A 21,888-nucleotide genomic window follows, 5' to 3' on the forward strand; every position below is an offset into this window, starting at 1 on the left:
GGGCTTCAACTTTGAATCGCAGATCACCTACTATAAGTAAATTCTGAATAATTAAAGATGATATGTCATTTTAGATAAATTTGGACCATTGATCTTTATACCATTGATTTTGAAATCAATAGTTAGGATTTCATTTCACAAATTGATGGATTGTTAGAATTCTTTTAACTAAAAAAAACCTAAAAGTCTTCAATGTTTTACTGTAACCCTGGATACATTATATTGTTTATTAGAATAATATAATAATATTTTTTATCTTCTCATTAAAATTGACAGAACTTATAATTGGAAGTAAAATCATTTTTTTCAAGATATCTATTGGACATTATAAAATTGATTAGGAATAAATTAGTCTATACATATTTGTTTTTCATAGTAAATGACTTTGTTACCCTTAAAGTCAAAAAAATATATAACTTTAGTTCAAGAGCTTTTTTGTCTTTTCACTATTATTTACACAGTAAAATTATGATAATACCCTTAAAAGCAAAAAACCATTAAACTTGGGGAGCTTTTTCATATTTTTTTAACAGTGAAGTACAAAATTGCCCTTATAATAATATACTCATGATTTCAAGGGTATTTTTTTGCTCTTCCTTCTAGTTTGTTTATTTATTTTTGTGTTAACCTAGGGATTATTTGGCAAATTTAAAAGGTTAAATATTATGAAAAAAAGTTGTGGGACCATCTGTTACCAAAATTAGCCGTATGTGATGGTGTTTGAAGCAGCGTGTTACCCTTTTTATATTGGTATAGTGCATGTGCACAACAAAAATTAGGTTGGGCTCTAGTAAATTTTTTTTTTCTTTTAATCTATCTTTTCTCTTTCCTAACCTAGAAATTGATGCTAGCCATTCCAAAAATTGATTGTGTCCTCCAGTTTCTATATCTATCAATTTTAACTCTTATTTTTTTTATTGCTATTTCTTTTGCTTTTAATGTTTTTTTAAATTTTATTTTATTTTTAATTTCAACCCTAAGCATTTTATTTTATTTTATTTTATTTGTTTATCCAATTTGCTCCTCATTTCTTTATTACTTTTGTTTTAGTGTTTTACCCTTGTTTTGATTTTTTTTTCTTTCAATTTCATCCCTCATCATTTTATTTCATTTATTTTTTATCAAATTTTAGTCATCATTCTTTTTATTGCATTTTTCTTATCCTTTTCTTGATTTATTTTTTTGTCCATTTTATTTTATTTTATGTTTTATCCAATTTTGATCCTCAATCTTTTAATTGCTATTTTTTTTATCATTTTCTTGATTTTTTTATTCAGCCCCTAATTATTTTCTTTCATTTAATTTCTATACTAAATTTAGTCCTCATTGTTTTAATTACTATTTGTTTTGTTTTTTTTTTAATTTTTATGATTGGAAATCACACTTCGTGATTTTTTCATGTCTTCCTTTCTATAAGGTAATCCTGGTCTTATGACCTAGATCATTGGTATAGAATATTAGCCTATTTTAAATTCAGTCTTTTTTAGGTCTTTTTATTAAAAACTGATTTATTTTTTTCAATTTCGTCATTCAATATTGGGTTATTAGACCTTGAGCTTCGCAATTTGTTCCAATTTTATTTTTTGTGAGTTTATCTTGATCTCATGTCATGGATGGTGGGTGGGTTAACCCAAATTGACTTGATTTTTTTTTCAACATTTTTTTTTATGAAATTGATTTCCTTTCTGGTTTCATCATTTGGTATTAAATTATCGATCGTTGAGCCTTGTAATTTTTCTCATTTTCGTTATGTTGGGTTATCTCGAATGTAGGTTACTCAAGTTAACTTGGGTTTTTTTCCAGTGTTTTTTTACTTAATTTAGGTTTTTTTTTGCCAGGTTTTTTGTTTCAAAATCTAAATTTTTTATCTCGATCTATAATGGTGTTATGGGCTAATCATGTTAACTCATGTTTACTCGAGGCTTTTTCTTCGACGTTGTTTTTTTTTTAAATTGATTTTTTCTTCAGTTTTATTCTTTGACATTAGGTTTTTAGACCTTAAGCTTTGTGATTTTTTTTCTGTAGAGTTATCTCAATCTTGTATCCTGAATCGCATATTAATCAAGTTAATCCTGGTTAGCTCGAGATATTATTCTCTGGACATTTTTTTTATGTTAGAAAAAATTTAATCCGATCCATGATATAGTGCAAGCCACCTGTCTACTATTCAACTAAAACTAATAATTATTTTGTTATTGGTGATTAGATTCCTTTTTAAGTTTTTATTAATAATTGGAATTTGTTTAATACAATAGATTATGTTATCGAGGAGAGCCAAAGCCATTAATCATGCTCTTAAGAATCCAATTTACATAAAATTAAAGGGGACTAAAATGCTGTGATTTGTGCGGTGTCTTATAAGAATACTAAGAATGAATTTAGAGGGGGCTGGAAAAAAAATTTCCTTGCAGGGGCTGGGATCCTTGCCAGCCTCCCCTGTCTCCGCCCCTGCCTATAATAGTATGATGAAATGCTCTATAACTAAAATATACCGTACAAATTGAAAAAACAAAATACCAACTAGGTTTAGGTTGTCGGTTGAACTTGGCTTGTAAGATGATTTACTCTTCTTCTTTTTTCCGCCAAAAAAAATAAAAAAGACAATGTACTTGCAACAGCCCATTTCACACTGGATTAGGCTTGGGCTTGGGCTTTATCAAGGTGAATAGAGAAATCAAGTCCACAAGTGAAGACGGTGCCATCATTTAGCATTGGAGTGGGGACCATTGAAAAGTGGGCACAGCTAAGCTAACAGCCGAGTTGGCAGCAAGCGCAGCAGTAATCTGCTCCGTCATTGAAACACAACAAACCAAAGTAAAAGATATGATAATGTCATGTCCATTCGGTCAAAACCGTGTCCTAGCGTCCCCAACACGTGTCAGAGAATCATCATCTCCACGAGGTAGATTTTCTTGTGGTTGGCAAACCCCTTCCACCATCGACTCTCCCTCCCTCCCTCCTATGCATAAATATTTATAATAAACAAATACTTGTAACTTTCTTTCACGTCAAGGTGACCACTTTTGCACGATTGAACTAAACGTGTGCTGCTGATAGAGTTGTTCAGAATATAAAAGATGATCTATGGCATTCAACAACAAATTTACAGACATTTTTTTTTATTTGTTTAGATAGTTTCTAGACCAACTTGCACGCACCTCAACTAATCCTTACAAGTTCTAAAGTTAATGACTAGATAAACCTCCAGTGACTATTAATATTAATAATCAAAGGATTCGAACCTAAAATCACAGGAAAAGTAAATTCTTTAATCTCAAATTTTTACTACTAGACCACATAGTTAAATTTACATGCATTTAATAGAGAGAGAAAGTGTTATAAAAATAATTGTTACCATCAAAACTCAATACTTTCTAGGTACAAACACCGATTAGATGATAATTAATGATGAAGAAACAAGTGAACAAGAACATTTTATGATCTATTTGTATCATTATATTTTTTTTTTAAAGATGTTGACAATAAATTTTAAGAAATAGAAAATAAAGAATTAATTAAAACTAGCTAACTATAATACTTTTTTCTTCTTTAATAAATATAGTATGAGAAACTCCTTTTATTTTTCATTAGTCTTTGCTTATAGGCAAGTCAGTAATATATCCCCATATTTCTAATTGTATATATTATGTTCTTCTATAATATATATATATATATATATATATATATATATTATTTTGGTGGAGTAGAGTTGCAGAAATCATAAACTTCAAAAAAAAAAGAAAAAAAGGCAGACTGAGGTCAGCAGTCCACCTGTGGGGTAAGGGTCAAATGAGACAACCACTATATGGCATATATTAATTTTTTTTAGTTTAACGTGGGTGTCCGGACCATCTTGCACGTACCTCGACTAATATCCAATCCACACAACTGGTCCAATTATTTTCATGTAGACAACTTGGGTCCGATAATGGCAATCAGAAAAATATCAAGGTCCAGCCTTTTCTTGGTAACGAGGTCCGATTCAGATCAATTCTTAAAAATATATATATATAAATTTAATATGTTTATTTATTGCATTATCTTTTCTTTCCTACCAAAATGACATAAAGGAGCTAATTGTCTTTACGTATTCACAAATTTATTTGATATTAATCTTTTTTCTTTCTACTAAAGTATTATTCGAATATAAATTAAATCTCAAAATTTTTTATTTTAATATTTTTATCTCAAACACAGCATCACTCCTTGATTATGTTCTATTCACACGTAGTTGTTAAGTACTGTACATAATCGAAGCACGAAAATAAGTCTCAATCTGCCTTAATTAAAAGACAATTTCAAATCTAAATCCATCTATAATAAGTTTCTGAACATTCTCCTTCTAAGACTATATTTGTTTTTATGTTTTAAAAATATTTTTAAAAAGATTTAAATTTTTTTTATATTTTTCTTTACTTCAAATTAATACTTTTTAATATTTTTAAATTATTTTGATGCACTGATGTCAAAAATAAATTTTAAAAAATAAAAAAAATTTATTTTAATATATTTTAGAGAAAAAAGCACTTTAAAAAGCAACATATTTCCAAACACATTCTAATATAAGTAGGTGAATTAGCGTGAGATTTATTATGACTTCACACTGAAGTTGTTCTTCAAAACAAATTGAAGATTATTTTAGTTTTTCATTGGAAGCACTTAATAATAATGTTCAAGTTAAACAGAAATCTATTAATTGTTACCTCTTCTAACATTAATTTCATCTGAATAATTAATATAACTAAAGGATTTAAAACGATGCAGTATTATGTTAGAGCATCCACATCTATTGTATACTAGCCAACCTCAATATCCCTCCCTTGGCTATAATAGCTACTGGGTATTATTTTTTGCAGAGCATTGTTGCTCCTCAAATGGCTCGTTATTCTATACCAAGGCACAGTAATTGTAGCCCTCTTCAAATCATTAGCAATTGACCGGTTCTTCTTCTTCTTCTTCTTCTTCTTCTTCTTCTTAATAATTAGCAGAGTATTGTGTTGGTTGCTTAACGATGATGGGAGGAGCTTTTGGTTAGAGGACGAAGACTTATGGTGGTTGGGGATGACTGGATGGCAAAGTGTGATGGGTTTTGACTTTGGATTATGTGTTTATTAAAGGGAGAAGGAAGGAGATGGTAGTGGCTGTTAGGTTTGCTTTATGTTTTGCTTTTTGACTGTTAAACATTTTTTTGCTCGTCAAACAATCTTTCACTGTTTTATTAAACGACTATATTTTGTACCATTTAATCCAGATCCTTTTATATATATATATATATATATATATATATATATATATATATATATATATATATATATATATAAAAAGGTATTTTGTTATTGAAATTTACACTTCCATTGATCTCTTTCAATTTTATTATTTATAAAATCTCTCTTTCAACCATATTTGTTCCACTTAAATTTCTTTTTCAACCATATTTGTTCCACTTAAATTTCTTTTTCATAGAATATCAAAGTGATGGCTATTTCACTAATCTAATGCATGAAGAGACTGATTAAGATACATTTTTTTTCTTATAAGAAGACTATGATCTACTCTCAATATACTCCAATTAATCTATTATGCCATCTTAAGATCCATTTAGAAATCCGCATACCGTTGAAAAGATAAAATAATCAAATAACTTTAGAAATATATAGTGTCGCAGAGGGCATCTCAACAAATTAAAGAAGAAAATGAAAAATAGAAGTCACCAAAAGATTATTGAGAAAAAGGTTGGCTATGCCTAATGAAGTCGTCAAAAGATTATCAAGTAAAGGGTTAGTTATACCAAAGAAAAGATGAAAATCACCTTAAAACATCCTTTCTAAGGTAAAAACTACTTTATGTTTGTTTTCATGATAAAAGTACACATGTGCTTTTTTATCTAAACTAATTCATTATTGAAGGTAATAAACTATTAAAACCTAGGATAATGATTAAGAATCTAAGCTTAGTTATAAGACTCAATTATCACCTTTGAAATACAAGCATTGAACCCGCGAGGCTGGTGAATATTGAGTTAGGTTTTGGCTCATATAGTCTGGTTAGTTTTAAAATGAGCTTAAAGGCCTCCACTCATACTCAATGAGCATTGATGGAGTCACGTTAACCAAACTCTAAACTATTCACTATGATATGAAGGAATGTACCCCTAGAGCTGGAAAAATTCCTAACATGCATATTAATACACTCATATTAATCTTCATCAAAACATCATTCATGCATAAAAATGGGTAGATAGCGTCTTACAGAAGAGAAATTTTAATTGACTAGGGTTTTGTGTTTTTTTTTTTTCATTTTTTTTACTCTTTCTTTAATTGGGTAAATTAGCTAAAAGGGTTAATCAATGAATTCTTCTCTTTTTTTATCCTCGATTTATATTATTACATTTAATTAGGAAAGAAAATAAAATTTAATTGAAGATTTTTTTCATTTTTTTCTTTAATGAAAATATTATTTTAAATGTAGAGAACTTCTCCTTTTCCATATCTATTGATTCTTACTGTCGCACCCGACATCGCGGCGGCCCTAAAAATAATTCTAGATTATGGAAAAAGAACAGATTTCTAGCATCTGGTTCTTTTAGGGGAAAATGTCTTGTCTAAGGAGTCGCCACCTAGTATTACGGTCATTAGAAACCCTAACTGGTCATCAGAGATTCTACGGCTCGGGATTGGTTACGTAAAAGGGAAGATATTATCACCCCTTAAACATTCTGCCTGAGGCAGACTGCATTGTTGGTTTTGTCTTAAATTGCTAAACATTTATTCGATTATGCTATGATGATCTGTTTATAATATTCCTGACTCTGGCGCTAGTGAATATTTGAGCTCGAATAATTCCAACTCTGGCGTTGGTAAAAATTCGTAGCTACGAAAAATTACATCAATATTTTTTATTCCATACTCTAGCGCCAGTGAATAAATAAATAAAAATAAATTGATTTTTACGCATGCACATATTTTTTATTTTTCTAGCTAAATAAAATAAAATGCACTGAATAAAAATAATGTAAATTTAAACCGGTATTTTTATTCCTGACTCTGGCGTCAGTGAATAAACCAATAAATTTATATTATTTTTATTTATGCATACACATTTTTTTCTTTTTTTTCCTTTTTTATTTTTTTATTTTTTATTTTTTATTATTTATGTTTTTTAGGGCTGGGCCTAGCTCAGCCCATGTGGGGGCTGGGCTGGACCCAGCCAGCCCGGCCCGGCCCGGTCACTGGCCCAAGCCAGTGACCCGGCTGGGCAACATAAAGCACGCGTGAATTAAATCACGCGTGCATGTGCAGGTAAAGGGAGTGAATTAAAATGAAAAGTGGGGGAAGTGAAGCTTACTTACCTGGTTCTGAAAAAAATCGAAAGCAGTAGCAACGATGGTGCTGGTCACGGTGGCCTTCCTCTGCTTAGGTTCTTCCCTTCTACTTTCCTTTGCTGCCTTGCCCACCGCCTTTTCTGCTTTTTTTTTCTGCGTTCTTCTGTTTTCTCAGTTCTTGAGATGAAGGAATTAAAAAGATGACGATGTCGGTTCTCTCGGGTGATTCTTCCTTTTCTGCTTGTTTTTTTCTTTGTTTTCTTGCTCTGTTTTATTCTGTGTTATGCTTGAATTCTGGGACTAAACCAAAGCTAGGTTTAGTCCTCTGTTTCCTTCCTTTGGTGTTCGTTTTCTCCCCCCTGAGTCTGCTTCATTTCCTCTGTTATGTCTCTGTGCGTTTGGTGTGTTGAGCCTGTGCTCTGGGGAGAGGGGAAATTGGAATCCCCTAAGCTGGAGTTCCGAAGGAGGGCCAGCAATCTCTCCGGCCTGTTTCAGCGTTTCTTCCTTTTTTATTTCTGCTTGTTTATTTCTGGTCCCCCTCTATTCGTGGCTCTCTTTTTTTCCTTTCGTTTTTGTGATTCCCCCCCTCTCTTTTCCTTCTCTCTACTGTCTTTTTTCTCTATCACTCTCTCCAACCAACCCCCTGTTTTTTCGGTGCTCCATCGTTTATATAGAGTTCGGCGGGTGGTAACGGGCGGCAGGCTGAGGGTCGACCACCATTAAGGTGCCCATTACTGAAAACAACGGACGACGATTACTGCTGCAACGTTCGGCGTCCTCCATTACTGCAGAAACGGTCACTGGCTTAAAGGAGAAGAAGATGAACAGCATCCTCAAAACGACGCCGTTTGGAGATAATCAATGGCCATTTTCACTTTGACCCATGAAGTTTCGAAACTTTTATAATTAAACCCCTGGTTTAAACAGTAATCTTCCCTGCATTTCGGCGCCTTTTACAAGTTAGTCCTTGGACTTTAATTTGCTGCAATCGTATCCCCAATTAACCCCAAACTTTGCTATTTCTTCAATTAAGTCCCTGATTTCATTAATTTAATTAAATCCAAAGTCCAATTAAGTCTAAAACTTATCAATTCTCCAATTAAGCCCCTGATTGGATTAATTAAATTAATTCCAAGCTTAATTAAGTCTCAAAACTTATCAATTCTCCAATTAAACCCTTGATTGGATGAATTAAATTAATTTCAAGCTTAATTAAGTCTAAAAATTTATCAATTCTCCAATTAAACCCTTAATTAGATTAATTAAATTAATTTTCAAGCTTAATTAGATTAATTTCAAAGTTTAATTAAACCCCAAAACTTTCAATCATTTTGCCCTTAACCCAAATTTTAATTCATTCTTCATTTATTTGATTTTACTTGTTCTTCCATCATTATTATTATTATTTTTCCATCATCATTTTTTTTTATTTTTTTCCAGTAAATAAAATAATAATAATAATTAAAATAGGTCAAAAATTGGGTTATGACACTTACCATATTTTATTATTTTCCCCTTTATGAGAATCCTAAACATTTATTGGTTTTATTAGTAAGTCAAGTTTTTCATCATTAGGTCGGGCTAAATCTCTTTATTTTCTTCTCTAATTGCAGTCAAATATATTCATTAAGTTCAAAATCTCCTCATTTCCTTCTTAATCAAAATCAAATATTATCATTAAGTTTAATTTTTTTTTATTTTCTTCCTTTATTATATTATTCGATTCTCTAAAATCTGATCGTATTTTTCTTGCTTTCCTTTTTCACTGCCCAATTCCTTTTTTTCTATTTTATTTTATATTTTTACGCTAAAAAATCAGTGGGTCAAAATTGAATTATGATAGTTAACCTCTCTTTACAATATTACTTACGGTACAAAAACATTGAAATATTTATTATCCTTAGATTTTGTATAGTAAGTTTGTAAAGAAAAGAAAAATAACATTGGGGAAAAAGGTTTTTTTTAGAAAACAAAACAAACAATATAAATAAACAGTCTCATCAAGAGATGACTACCTTAATAATTAAATGAATAAAATAAGTCTTATAGAAAGGTGACTGCCCTCAAAATAAATCAAACAAATAAATAGACTCATCGAGAGTAGACTGCTCTCAAACAAAAAAGAACAAAACAAATCTCATCGAGAGGTGACTATTCTCAAAATGAAATCAAAGAATGGTTAACTAAGCTGAGCTTCATTTATTGCCTAAAGGCTCAAGCTGTGTAATAAAAAGACAATCAAACATGTTGATCACGTGGTTAAAACCCATGTGACCCGAAGAGTCAAAAGACCAAGAGAACTCATCTCATAAATTACAAACATCATTCGTCAAGTAATAAAGAGATGGCAAGAAAGGGGGCTTATATTTCCAACCAGGTAAGGATGCATACATATCATTTAATCCTAAATCATTGCATAATGTTTTTGCAAAGATTTTCCAAGAAAAATCCTTAAGAAAGAGTCTAGGACTCCAGCAAAATAGGACCCAACAAGGTTTGAGCCTAGCAAGGCTCTAGTAATTAAAAACCCAACAAGTTTTAACAAAGAAAGAGTCCAGCAAGAATCCAGCAAGGCTCTAGAAATTAAAACCTAACAATGTTTAATAAACAAAGAGTCTAGCAAAACTCCAACAAATTAGGACTCGACAAAGTTCTAAGCCTAGCAAGGCTCCAGTTAATTAAAAACCCAGCAATGTTTAACAAAGAAGAGTCGAGCAAAACTCTAGCAAATTAGGACCCAGCAAGGCTCTAATTGATTAAAAACCCAGCAAGCTTTTGATAAATAAAGAGTCCAACAAGACTCCTGTAAATTTGAACCTGACAAGGTTTTGAGCCCGACAAAGCTCTAGTAATTGAAAACCCAACAAGGTTTTGACAAAGAAAGAATCTGGCAAGACTGGCAAATTAGGACTTAATAAGGTTTTGAGCTCAACAAGGCTCCAGTTGATTATAAAACTCAACAAGGTTTTAAAAAAGATTCTAGGAAGACTTCTACAAATTAGGACCCGACAAGATTTTGAGCCCAACAAGGCTCCATTTCTTTTCTTCACTGCTAACCAACAGAGTTGTTAGACGTTCCACCTCCGTCACCATGAGACCCTGCCACCAAAACTAATACCGAAACCATTACAATCTCCTCTCATTGATAGCCACGGACTCATTATCCTCTCACTATCATCACTGTGAGTTTCTCATGACCACCAACTTATACTCAACAATTCCCCTCCATCAACCAACCTTTCCCTCTCTCAATCGTTAATCGACTTCCTCGCCAGCAGCACCTAACAACGTTGAAGGATGAAACTGAAAAAATATAAGTTTAGAAAAAGAAAACAAAATTAAACAAACTCGAGCAAGTCTCCTAAACCTGAGTTAATATCTCAAATTCACAACCCGTGAAATCCTAGATATAAATAAGCTCACTTCCCAACCAATTAAATCTTGAAGGATGAAATTGAAAAACCATTCAAATTTTATAAATTATTTCAAATAAAATAAATAGTAGCAAAAATAAAAATGATCAAATCTGAAGGAAAAATAAATTGAATGGATACTTTAAAATTTTAAATGATCAGCGTGGAAATTAAGGAGGAAAGATAAAAAAAAAGAAAAAAAAAAGGACTTTAACGTCAAATCAGAGCCTCGTTGGCCACACATGTCGCCTCATCGTGGAGGAGACGCCAAGAGGATTCAAACTCTGTTGTGGAAGATGATTTTTTGTTACCGAATGGCATTGCACGTGTCACATGAAGAGCGCGAATATAAGGCCACCCACGTGCAAACACATGCAACACGGATGTCTAACAATTTTTTAATAATATTTATATTTTTAAATTACCAAATAGCCTTTAAGTGACATGATTATTACAAAAAAAGAAAAAAAACACATAATGAAAAGATAAAAAAAAAAAACCCTTGGATGTCAACTTAATTATTTTTTAAGCGTAATTAAATAAATTACCGTGCTTAAAAAATTAAAAAGACAAAAAATACCCCTTAATTAAGTCATTTTACTTTGCAAAAAATATGATAAGACCGATTTGTCCAAATATATTTAAAAATGACCACTAGGTTAAGTGAAAAAGACCAAATTACCCATGATAACAAGGTTGTTGAGTTTTGTTAGAGGGGCAAAATAGAACATGATTGGCAGTGTGGTAGCGATTGCTTTTCAAATAACTTTTTATGCAGAAATGCATGCTAATGATGTTTTTTTATTTTTTAAAAATCATTTTTGATATCAGCACATCAATACGATCCAAAACATACAAACCATATTAAATTTTAGAAAAAAAATTGAATTTTTTAGGAACGCGGTTTGCACCGTGTTCCCAAACGGTTAGATAGTCATTTCACTGTTCCAATCCACAATGAAATGTGTTTTAGCGCATAATAATAAGCTAATGGCTTTTAGGTTTTTTTTTAATATATATGATATATTTTTTTAGATAGCTTATTAAAATAGCTTTCTAACTCTTTTAACTAAAATCTACCTAAGAAACATAAATTAAGAAGAGGGGGAGCTGTTATGTGATAGGAAAAAAATTACTTTTTTTATTTTCAGTTTTATGCTCTTTTTCCTATTTTTCTTTTTCTGTGAAAAAAAAAAGATCTTCATTTTTTAAAGCTTCAGAATATTTTTTTTTTCAACTCGTAAAACTGGAAAATATATAAGAAAGTCTATTTTTCCTATTCTTTAAAGCTTCAGTTTGATGCTCTTTTTCCTATTTTTCCTTTTTTCTTTCTTTCTAGCTCCCTAATGCTTAGCACCATCGATCTGCGTCCTGTGCTGAAAATACTTTACCTTCTGATCCATTAATCATGTTTCTCTTCAAATAATCAAGAATAGAAGAAGACATCGTTAATTTGTAATGGAAAAGGTATCCAAGTAAACATTAACAAGTTGGCCTCCATCATACTGACAAATGAATCATTCAATCATTTAGCAACTTCTTCATCCTCGAAGGACTCCACCTCCATAGCTTGACACCTTACATACATCCATGGCATTCATCACTAAACAACCAAGAATTATTACATATCAGTAAAAAAGACGTCTTGAATGGATTGTGCTCAGCTACGAGACAATAAATTAGTTTGTGCATGAGAAGACGAAGACGAAGACATAGTTTTAGCCATGCCTTAACACCTTGTGCGTGTGAAAATTAACAACCAACAAAGACAGAGCAACAAGGAGAGTGGTTTGTTGCTCATTTTAGTGATGATGATGATTTACTAGTTGCAGTAAAAGAGTGATGGATCAGAAGAGAAGAAGAGAGTCGAAAAAGTTTAAGCATAAAAGAGATGAAGAATGAGAGTTGGGGAAAAGAAGAGAGTAATAACTTCTCTGTTTATGGAGATCGTCATGTATTTTGCATTAGATCGTATATATAATTGGATTTTAAATTTTAATTTTGCAAAAGTTAAAATAATTTTTATTTATTTATTTTATATATAAAAATTCATCTCACAATAATTTTAGTCAAATATATATATTTTTTAAATCTATTTTTTAAAAACCACACCTATAAATATTTTTTTGAAATCTAATTTTTAAAAATACAAAAGCTTCCACAATACTAAATACACATTTATTAAGGGAGAAAATTTGAAAAACATCTCTTACATGTTTTCTAACTTCAAGCTCTGTAGTAGGAAAATGAAAAAACCTGTTTTGTTTTCCAAATTATAAAAACATCGCATTTGAACAAAAACCTACTTTTTTTGTTTTTTTTGTTCCTCAAGAAAAATGGAGTGGATGTGTGATGCTTACAAGCTAAGTGGAGGTTTTTCTTTTCTTCTTTTTTTCCCGGCTGCTCCCGTCTTCTCCTTCCCTCCCTCCCTCCTCCAAAAACAGCGGCCTTTTAAAGCCTGAGTTGTCAGATATGAAAGCGACATAGCAACGCCCTCCCGCTAACAAGATCCATAACTATGGATGGACACATGCAACTGTGCAAGTGTGCTGCGTTCTTTATATGAATGAACTGGAGGGTTTAAGCTAAGCGTGTGGAGGCCACTCATCTGATATGCCCCACCAGAGAAGCAGCTACGTAACGGTGCCCCTTTGGAGCCACCAAGGCAGGCACCACCGTGTCTTGCCTCCAACCACATTCCAGCCCTTCAAAGTCCACATAACTCTTTCACACAACTTGCAGGCAACTATTCTATCAATAATTTCACACTACTTTTTTTGGTCGACTCTACTTCACATATGCACATCTTAACTTCGTTGGTAAAATCATTTGCTGAAATTATTTTATAATCAAATTTCTTTCCTTTTCCTCCACTGTTCAAAAAGTATTGTAAAACTTGTTTACTCATCAATTAAAATTAAATTCCTTCTTCAAATAACTTTTAAGAACGCGTTCTCGTCTAAGTGAATTAATTCTTTTAGAAAAATAATTTTTACCCCAGACATTTTAGTGATGGCCTAGGCCTTGAAGGCGCTTTAAAAATATATTTTGAATCCAAATATAGTTATATCTTTTATTTATAAAGCATTCATTTCATTCCAAAACAAAAATAAATAATTTTATTTTTAAAATTTAATATTATTTAATGTTTTTATTGTTTTTTTTTTATAAATACTAACTTAAACATACGAAGATCTCCAAATTTATTTTAAAGGGGACTTTTTTTGTAGGTATAGGATTTTTTTCATCAAGACATCAATTTTTTTTTTTTTTTACGGTGAGTGAATGTAATTGAATAAACACTTAATAATCTATAATATAACTATATATATATAAAAAAAACTTATTCTTAAGCATCCATATTTTAGAAAATCATCAATAGTAATAATATTTAAATTAAAAAAAAAAAACAGGGAAGAAGAAAATATATTTAACCATCTTATCTACTTTATAGACATTTTTAGTTAAAAAAACATGTGGGCATGATTTGCACAACTTTCTTTCCCTCAAGCCTGAAAGCCTTCTTTTTTTCTTTTTCTTTTTTCGATGTGGTTAGATATTGTCATTGGTTGATTTATTTCCGTGCTGTAGACGCAGCTTACCGCTGCCATTGTTGCTTGAGTTAAAATTGCTTTTCCTGTGGGTGGTATCTGCCTGTTTGTCCAGAGTATCAAAAATTAGAGAAATAATTGTATATTGTTGTATAAACTAAAGGACCAAATTGTATGGAAGACATGTAAATCTTTAAACATTGCAAGGGCTAAGAGATTATAAATGGTTAAATTTGCAATACAGTGGAGTCTACGTCTCTGTTTGAGCTCCTATTTGACTATTATTTTCCAATTCGGAACCCTTTTTCTCATGTTCAGTCAAGGTGCCGCTATTTTATTTTATCTGGGCAAAAATGTCAGCTCGAAAGTATAGACGAGTATTTCTTCGTGGTTAGACTTGAATTCAAAGAAGAAAAAGGCTCCTCCTTGTCGATGAAAGCTAGCCGCCAGAGAAGCCTCCACAAGGTCTGCCTGGCCTTGGTTTATGTGTTGCCTTCTCAGAAATAGATCCTCTCAGCTTGTCAGTTTCATTAATTCTCTTTTTCTTGTTGTTTACATTTCATTTAAGGGTAAGTTTAGAATATTAAATATTCATGAGGAGCAAAATAGGAGGAATATATATATATTGATAAAGAGAAAAATAACAAGGGATATGAAAGGGAAGTCATCGCCGTATGTTATGTAGTTTGTTAATAAATATGTATGTATATATAGTTTTTTTAGTTGTAATTACATAAAGATAGTTTAACTTTTAAAAATAAAAAAGTGCTAAATTCATTTAAATTCTTAAAAAATGGACTAAATATAGAAAAAAAAAAGAAATAAAGAAAAGAAAGGGCAAACCTTAAAAACACCACCCAACTATATAAGTATTTTCGATTTTGTCCTCAAATAATTTTTGTATCAATTTTATTCTCAAGTTCTTAAAAATTCTCAAGCAGGGACTTTTATCAATTTCTTAAGACTTTCCTTCCAAATTATATTTCTGTTAGAAAAAAAAAATGACATTGTTTTTAAGAAGTTTGACTTACTTGTTAAGTGATTCTAACACGAGCCTTCAATGGAGAATATGACTTGCACTTTGAAGGTAAATAGCTTTCACTGACATTATTATTACTTATTAGTTAGTCCATTTGATTTTTCTCAGTCGTTGGATTCGTCAAATCCCCATAGCCGCAGTCAAAAACAATTTCCTTTTCTCCACAATCAGGAGTCTTATTTAAAGAATAACATACGCGTGAAATCGTCATCAATAAACTATTACTTTGAAAACTGCCAAACTAGTGAAAAAAGTGGTAACCTTCGACTCCATATCATAAATGTTCCTATTAAAAAAAATATCTGAAATGTTCCGCTACTAGATTTAATAGATTTATCGATAAAAATTTATATTAGTATTTATATTAGTAGTCTATCACTATATAAAATTTTCATCAATAATTTATGGACTATCGATGAGTCTGTCGGTAATAAATATACCAATAGATTTATAGATGTACAAAGCGCGTCAAAAAAAAAAATTGACCCGCTTTATTATGTCAGTGAATTAACAGTAGCAGTGATATTTGCAGTAATTCTTTTCCAACTCTCTGAAATATACCAATGGTCTAGTTTCGTCGGTAACTCCATCAATAATAGGGGATGCACATGAACCACTCATCTCCATTACAAATTGGCAGAGTTCTTCATAATCAGTAGTGAATCGTTCATATTTATCATTAAGATGGGTCGTCTGATCTTGTACCCGTTGGTCTACCATCACCGTGAACTCCGGAGTTTGAATGCTCGAAAACTATTGCGAGGATCCAACAATCGAAGTACTACGGGTCATCTGTAAGTTCTCGGTCATAATGTTAGAGAGTATATACACCTGTTTTCTATCGGGCCTACCAGACGATTCTGCCTCCAACCATAAATCTGGATCAATATTCGGATGGGACAAAGGATTGTCCCCGTATCTCTCTTTCAACCAACTGTTATATGTATCCTAAAAAGAAAAAATAAATTCATCAAATTCAAGGAAATAATAACTTAAGAAAAAAAAATTGAAAACCAACATACCATAAAGTGTTGAGCTCGGCTATCAATAAACTGTTGCACCCCTTTTTAGCAGTTATCACTTTGCATATGTGTTTCAACAAAAAGTTTCGTCAGGCTTGACTCGGGTCCAAGAATTGTAGCCTTCAATAAGAAAATGTTGTCGGTTAAATATATTTATAAAAAACAACTAATAAAAAAATGGATGTAATAAAAAAATCTTATCATCCGTTTCGCATGTGAAACGAACAGAACGGAGCTACCAGTGTGCATGGTAATACAACCGTGAACACGCCAGTTCTAGTTATTCGTACTAGACTGTGATCGTCAAGTGAAATGCACGGACATCATGTGTTGAATGTATTCCGCCTATATACCCTCTGAGACGTACGGTGGTCTGAAATCCTTCCAAACCGCTACATCATTTCAGTCTGGAAGCTCTCTTTCTTTCGCATGTTTTTTGGCTTTCTTTTGTGTTTTGTACCAAAAATCATGCAACCTATATGGTATAAATTAATTATCTGTTAGTAAATGAAAAATAAAATTTTAATATTTGGAATAAAAAAAATTATCTTGAATTTGATCTTACCTAATTGCAGCGTGATTCTCCCAAACCCTCCTTGCAACATTATCATCATCTCTCTCCCATTAAAATTTTTCCTTCAAGTAAAAATTTATAAAAGAAAAATTTCAGTAATTTCAATAAACGGTCCAAATTAACATAAAAAAATATTTAAGTTAATACTAACTTTGAACCTTGTAAACCATGCATCGACCTCTAGTTTCTATTCAGGATGTTTGGAAATCTGGCTTCATTGAAACAATGAAATTTTCATCGAAGACTTAAAGGCCGATGTTATTATAGCAACCTCAATGTTGCAAACCTGAAATTGTATTCGTTAAATGATATTAGTTTTTCAAAAATTATTAAACATGTCATTATGAAAGCAAAACAAACATACATTGAAAGGTCATCCTTCCACTAGACCTCGTACTTGTGGGTAAATGGATCTCATTGTGAAGGGACGCCCCCTCGATGTTGCGTCATCACACTTGATGAGCCCGAGTCGTGAGTCAATGCTTGTAACTTAGGTGTCTGTTCTTGGTCGGCACCTAATGACTTGTGGTCGTCAGTATCGTTGCTAGAAGAACTAGCAGTGATCTTGTCTTGTGACGTGCAATAGACTTTCCCTTAGACATCTACACAAATTAACGACTAAAAAAAATTAAACGATTCCTATTTTTTAAAAAATTCGGTAGCATCTCCCTTATATGTGAGACTACCTAAATTTTTAAACCTGCAAATACACAACATATATGCCACAAACCAATTGATTTTATTTAATTTCATGTAACAATTTAGCATAATTCAATTTCATAGAAAATTTTTATTTTCTACGTGATAATACTTTTAATCATAAATTTACAAAAAAAAACAAAAAAAAATTCAAAACTTCAACAAAATAATGTAAAAATTATTTCAATGACAACTAAAATTCATGCCATTTATTAATTCATAAAATGATTAAAAACAAAAATTTAAACAAAAATAATGAAAAAAAAACAAAAATGATGCAAAAAAAAACACAAAAAAAAGATGAAAAAGGAATGAAAAATTCTCAACTTAATGGTGTGCTTTATTTCTGCTCTTAATAAAAAAACAAAAAAAAATACATTGTTAATAAAAAAAAAAGAAGAAAAATAAAGAAAAACAACATACCTTTGGATGAGAAGAGAAAAAAATGCTTGAACTTGGGTGAGAAGGAGAGAAAGAAGAGAAGATAAAAAAAGAGAAACAGGTGTGTGAGAGAAAAAGATGAAGACCTAATCTGTCATGATTCTGGTATTTTATTTTAGTTTTTACCGACAGAATTACCGATGAGCAATTAAATATTAATATTTTTAATATTTTTGTCTGTGATTTCGTCTATAAATTCAAATGGAAATTTTCAACTTACGCGAAAATTTTTAGAAAGCCCTTTCAAATATTACCGATGGCTTTTCATTTCGTTGTTAATTCTGTTATGAAAAAAAAGTGGACTGTCAAAAAATCATTAATTATCACTGCATGAAGAAGTGAACAGTTCTCATGGTCTCTGAAATATACTAACGGATACATTCTGTCGGTATACCTGTATGTAATGAACATCGTGAATAGTGACAGGATGAAAGGACACAGTTCCCATGGTCTGTGGAATATATCTAAGGACACATTTCATTAGTATACCCGTATGTAATGAACATCATGAACAACTTTAGGGTAAAGGGGCACAATTTCCATGTCTCTGAAATATACCGACGGACATATTCCATGTCTCTGAAATATACCGACGGACATATTCTGTCGATATATCCGATGTAATGAACATCGTAAACAGTGTCAGGGTGAAGGGGCACAGTTTTCATGGTCTCTGGAATATACCGACGGACTCATTTTATCGGTATACTCGTATGTAATAAACACCATGAATAGTGTCAGGGTGAAAGGGCACAGTTCTCATGATCTCTAAAATATACCGATGGACACATTTTGTCGGTATACCCGTATGTAATGAACACCGGGAACAGTGCCAAGGTGAAGGGGCACAATTCCAATGGTCTATGGAATATACTGACAGACACATTTCGTTGGTATACCTGTATGTAATGAACACCGTGAACAGTGTTAAAGTGAAGGGGAACATTTTCCATGGTCTTTGGAATATGCCGACGGATATATTTTGTCGGTATACCCGTACGTAATGAACACCTTGAACAGTGTCAGGGTGAAGGGGAACAATTCCAATGGTCTTTGGAATTTACCGACGGATACATTCCGTTGGTATACCCATATGTAATGTATAATCTGTCGGTATTTCCATTGGTGTAAAACAGTTTCTGATGTCAAATTGTATTTGTATTCCTTATTTATCATTCCTGTAAATACTTAAATTCATAGTTGCACAAACAACAAAATAACACTAGTTCACATCATAATAATAAAATAAATATTTCTTTGTGATTCAATAATAAATTAACATCATTGTCATTACATTGAAGTGAATTTTATCCATAAATATTACACTATAGTTTATGGCATTACACATTCATGTTGTGCAAATTAATCAGAATTCTCTTCTTCTTCGTCAATAGACTCATCCTCATCTCCATCATAATCATGTACGTTGATTTCATCGTTATCATCTTCATCGACTTGTGTATGTCCGCTGGAGCTCAAAACATCATTCAACTCCTCAGCATCAACATCAATAAAAATATTCTCAGCAATGCAAGAATTTGAATTTTCTTCTAAGTCATTAGACAGAGCAACTCGATATAGATCAACTAATTGACTAAGTTGAAAGACATCATCTTCCATACTTAATTCATCATTTCCATCTTGAACAACCTCGACACGACCCTTGGGTTTGGTTTATATCACGGATATTCAATAAGCTCTTGAACAATCCTTTCTAAAGGAAGGACTGCATGTGTAATAAACTTGTTGGCATTGCTTGGGGAAAACAAAGACATTGTCAACATTGTGGGACTCTAGCATTTGAATTAATTTCAAACTAACTATGATAGAGATATACTATGATTCCTCTGTCAATGGTTTCATACCAATAGTATTTGAATAAAAATACTATATTATGCTCGCTATGATATTACAATTCAATGACCTCTTCTAACTTCTCATAGTAGTCAACTTCAAACTCATTAGAAGTCGATCCCTTAACAAAAACACCATTGTTATATATCTTTTTGCCCTACCTATATTCTTCAATATAAAACACATGTTCATGGATGAAATACCCATTGTAGCACTTCACTCATGATTAATAAACCTGGTATATGGAATACAACCATAAACAGTTAACGAGAAATGTGTAATGAAATTAAGTATCCTGAGTGATAAGAATAATTAAAAAGTACTTACATGTGTTTTGAACCACATAAAAAATTGTTTATTTTGTAATCGAAAGATTTAGGATTCAGTCAACTATGAGTTTTGCGACATTAAATATTCACGATGTTGTATGCGAGGAATTCAGCAATGTATCATTTATGATATTATAAGAGATAAATTATTTGAAAATAACGACATGTTAAGTAGTATACTTATTGAATAAAAAGCCTTAGTTCATCGCAATTAAATGACACATAATTATATGCTTGTCTGAATTCTATTTCTGATAAATATCTTCCCCTCATATCATTTTTTGGTATGAGATAAATGTTGTGTCTACAATTTTTTGGAGCATATATCTCTAAAGAAGTGATTGATGTTCATGAGTGCATCTCATATCCCATTTGGCAATAAATTCAGGTAAGCTAATGGAATGAATGTTTGCATAAACACGTGGCAGTCATGGCTCTTCATTCCATGCAATCTGCAATCCTCTAAATTCACCAACCTTGATATATTTGAGGCATGTCCATCAGGGAAACACAAACTTTTAAGCTATTGGTAGACAAGTAATTGTGCTCTTGTCTAAGGCGAGACTGGTTTTAAGCTTTACGACCCATGACCCAATAGATACCAACTCCATATTCGTATGATGACAAAACAAAGCTATATCCATTTTAGCCTTGATGTTGTCCTTTGTCTTCCCCTTCACGTCCATAACTATGTTGAAAATGTTCTCAAACACGTTCTTTTCTATATGCATGACATCAAGGTTATGGCAGAGGAGATTGGTCTTCCAATAAGAAAGCTCATAGAATATACTTTGATTTACCTAACTGTGGGTCAAATCAAAACTAGAAAACTTTTGCTTACCGAATTGAAAACCAAACACAATGTCACCGTACTTCGACACCATGTTATACAATTCTTCACCTAAAAGAAATGGCATTACAACATTCCTTTCAACTTTGTCAACAAAGAAGTCCTTTCTAAACTTGTGATTTGTTGGCAAGAACTATCGATGATAGTAAAAAAAAGATGTTTTACCGTCGTTTATTAGTGTGAATGCCTTGTTATTTTTCATAAAGTATGGACATGTTAATTTTCCATGCCTGCTCCAACCAGAAACCATTCCATAAACCTGGAAAATCATTGATAGTCCACATCAAAGTTGTCATCCTTGGAAAATTTTGCTTCCTCGATACATCATAACTCAAAGCCTTGGATGACCACAACTGCTTCAACTCATCAATCAATGGTCAAAGACAAACATCTATATTTCAATCTGGACTATTAGGATTGGGTATGAGCGTAGATAAAAATATGAACTTCGACCTCATACAAATCCTCAGATGTAAGTTGTAAATCATGAGTATCACTGGCTAACAAGAATAAGAAGCAGCAAATGACTCGAATAAATTGAATCTGTCTGTACATAACCCAAGACACAAGTTCTTTGTCTCCAATGAAAACTAAGGATGCATACTATTGAAGTGTTTCCAGGTTTCACCAACCAAAGGGAGCACAATTACTTCATTCATTGCATCATATGATTGGTGTCATGTCATATGCTCAGCAGTCTTTGGTGACATGAATAACTTATGTAGTCTAGGTGTCATTTGAAAGTATCTAAGTTTTCTATGTGTGACAAGAGTTCTTCCTCTGTCAGTCATGAGT

At 31.9% G+C, this 21,888-nt stretch overlaps 1 long non-coding RNA gene across 1 annotated transcript; it reads right to left on the minus strand.

Moving 5' to 3' along the window:
• Window positions 1–12,108: 12,108 nt before the first annotated feature.
• On the minus strand, window positions 12,109–13,240 carry LOC112326517 (uncharacterized). Its single transcript, XR_002980170.2, has 2 exons — window positions 13,095–13,240; window positions 12,109–12,337 (listed from the first exon to the last, which is right to left on the minus strand). It is a non-coding gene; the product is annotated as an uncharacterized LOC112326517 (long non-coding RNA).
• Window positions 13,241–21,888: the final 8,648 nt, after the last annotated feature.

The sequence above is a fragment of the Populus trichocarpa genome, chromosome 1 (genome assembly GCF_000002775.5).
Source record: "Populus trichocarpa isolate Nisqually-1 chromosome 1, P.trichocarpa_v4.1, whole genome shotgun sequence".
Classification (NCBI taxonomy): Eukaryota; Viridiplantae; Streptophyta; class Magnoliopsida; order Malpighiales; family Salicaceae; genus Populus; species Populus trichocarpa.